Source organism: Dasypus novemcinctus, chromosome 22 (assembly GCF_030445035.2).
Source record: "Dasypus novemcinctus isolate mDasNov1 chromosome 22, mDasNov1.1.hap2, whole genome shotgun sequence".
In the NCBI taxonomy this organism is placed as follows: Eukaryota; Metazoa; Chordata; class Mammalia; order Cingulata; family Dasypodidae; genus Dasypus; species Dasypus novemcinctus.
In genome coordinates this window covers 47,174,312-47,177,397 of record NC_080694.1, presented here as the reverse complement: position 1 = coordinate 47,177,397, position 3,086 = coordinate 47,174,312, and the positions used below count along the sequence as shown (strand labels likewise).

General features: G+C 50.4%; 1 pseudogene; it reads right to left on the bottom strand.

Annotated features, from left to right (window-relative positions):
• Positions 1-2,682: 2,682 nt before the first annotated feature.
• On the bottom strand, positions 2,683-2,780 carry LOC111760153 (small nucleolar RNA U13; annotated as a pseudogene).
• Positions 2,781-3,086: the final 306 nt, after the last annotated feature.

Below are 3,086 nucleotides of genomic sequence, written 5' to 3'. Positions count from 1 at the left end.
TGCTGCATGCAGACATACCCACTAATGAGTTCATTAAGAGTCAAATAATTAGGTAATTGGTATCTTGAATGCCCTTATAGCATGAAGAAATCCACGGTGGGTTGTTTTATAGGCGATTAAGGAATATAGGTGATATACAGAACACATTTTATTTTTCCCTATAATGTAATAGAATATGGACTCCTGCCATGAAAAAATTTACTATCCAGTGAATTTCAGGAAAGGATTAGTTTCAGGTAACAAGGGCCACCTATAGCTGTTGAGTGACTTTTTAAATGCCAGGCAGGGTTCTGTGCACTGCGGATTCAACAGAGAACACACTACACAAAGGTTTTGTCCTTAGAGAGCTTACCTTGATGGTGGTGGGGGGGGCGGGGAGGACACTAAAGAAACAATTAGGTATAGACTATGTCGGGGGACTTGCATGCATGCGAAGAAGAATAAACCGAGGTACAGGAACGCAGACAGATAGGGGAGGTGCTATTTGATTTAGACAGAGTCTTTCTGCTAAGGTGCAGGGACCCAGAGAAGTGTTGAAGCAAAGCCTTTGGACGTCTGGGGATGGGCGGACCCTGTGAGGGCTGAGGCAGGACGGTGGGCATTGCTCAAAGGGGCTGGCATGTTTGATGAGGAGTGACCCACAAGGAGGGTGGAAGCGAGAGGAAATCAGAGAGGCTGGGGGCGATCCCAGGGGCCCTTGGATTTTATCCTGAGAGAGATGGGGAGCCATTGGAGGTATTGAGTAGGGGAATGATGTCATCTGACTTCTGGGAGCCATTGGACATATTGAGTAGGGGAATGACATCATCTGACTTCCACTTGCAAAGGGTGATGGTGGCTGCTGGTGAAGTGCTTGTGTGTGTGTGTGTGTGTGTGTGCACATGTGCATGCAGGGAGGGGCACAGAAGACAGGTAAGAAGCCTATTGCAACAGTCCAGGCAACACGCACTGGACGAGGGTGGTCACGTAGAGGCGCTGGGAGACCGGAGTCTGGATGTATTTTGAGAGGAAGGCTGCCGTGATTTGAGATGCACAGAGGTGGGGTGTGAGAGAAGGGCAAGATTGGGGTGGGGGGCAGGTTTGGATGAGGTGGAATGGGGGAATCCAAAGCTCAATTCTGGACATGTTTAAATAGGAGATGCCGCCGAGACATCCAAGAGGAAATAGACTGGTTGAATCTTGCCCCTCTGTGCCCTGGTTCCTTCAGCTGTAGTCTGGAGCTGTGGTTGATACTTACCTACCCCACAGCAGGTCTGCCTTGAGGCCGAAGAGTTCACAGGTGAAAGTGCTTTGCCGAGAGCTGGTATCTGGAAACCCCTCGGCGGGGATTCCCATGGATACTCTGATTTAGGGCTGGAAGTGATCTTAATTCAGACCTTTGTTGTACAGATGAGATCTCTTGGTGAGTCTAGATTCCAGGCCCCTGCAGCATGCGCTCGTTCCATAACAGGGCTTCCCTTCCATATTACATTTCCTTTCCTGGGGTCTCAACTCGGGGATAGGTAGTAAAACTCTGGGACAATTTCTTGTTCAGCAGGGCTTCTGAGAAGCTTAGACGTCGGCAAGCAGAGTGGACAATCACAATCGGGACCCAGGCAGTGAGCTACAACTTTTTTTTTTCAGGTAGTGGGGTCAGGGATTGAACCCCGGACCTTGTAAACGGGAAGCTGGAGCTCAACCACTGAGCCACATCAGCGCCCCTGAGTTGGTTTTTTTGTTTTGCTTCTTGTTTTTGTTTGTTGGTTTGTTTTTAGGAGGCACCGGGAACCAAACCCAGGACTCCCAACCACTTGAGCCACATCTGCTCCCTCACGCTACGTCCTTTTTGGAAGGGTCGGGTGTGGGGAGACATGGCTTAACCCTTCAGAAACTTCCAGGTGAGCAGGCCTCAGGAGCACTGGTCTTTTTTGGTGAGCAAACCCTCCCAAGGGCCTGAGGCTCTTTTCGTTTGTGTAAATATCTCGGGATGGAGTTTCCTGGGCACTGGTCGCACTCAGCCAGAGGGAACGGAGGGTGTCTTCATTCCCCAGGGCTGCCACAGCACATTTCCTCAAGCTGCGTGCCTTAAAACAACAGGCAGTTATTGTCTTGCGATTCTGGAGACTGGAAGTCGGAGCCAAGGTGTCGGCAGGGCCCTGCTCCCTCCAAATCTATAGGCAAGAATCTGTTCCGTGCTTCTGTCCGGGCTTCTGGCGGTGGCTGTGACAGTGCACGCACTCTCTGCCCCTGTTGTCACATGGTGTTCTCCCTTCACCACTCTCTGTGTCCAAATTTCCCTGTTCTCTTTTTTAGAAAAAAGATTTTACTTATTTATTCATTTATTTTTTTCTCCCCCAAACCCTCTTTGTTTGCGCTTGCTGTCTGCTCTCTGTGTCTGTTGGTTTTCTTTTAGGAGGCACCAGGAACCAAACCCAGGACCTCCTATGTGGGAGGGAGGCACCCAATCGCTTGAGCTATATCCGCTGTCTCCTTGCTGTATCTCTCATTTTGTCCCCTCGTTGCGACGTCTCGTCACATCATCTTGCGTCAGCTGGCTGCGCCAGCCCTTTGCATCAGCACGCTGTCTTGCTTGACTCCTTTAGGAGGCACCGGGAAACCAAACCTGGGACCTCCCGTGTGGGAGGCAGGTGCCCAACTGCTTGAGCCACATCTGCTCCCCCTCCCATTCTTTTCTTTTTTCCATGTCAGATGGGTAATGTGCTGACATTGTAACAAGGGAGGCACATCTCACACAAATACATGAATACTTGTTCAATTATGCTTATGAACCACGAAAGGATCACTCTCCCTATTCTTCTGAGGACACCAGTCAGACCGGATTAGGAGCCACCCTACCCCAGTATGACTTCATTTTCACAAACGTTGTCTTCGATGACCCTATTTCCAAATGAGGTCACGTTCACAGGAGTGGTGTGGGATTGGGACATGCCCCTCTGAGTGATACACAGGACAAGAAGAGTCTCCTGTGAAGGCAACGTCCCTGCAGACTTGCATGTTCCTCTCCCTCGCGGGGCTTTCCTGGGCTCCTCTTGCCTCCTGTGCCTTCCAGGCTAACGCTGCCCGGAAACTACCTCAGGGTCCAATTG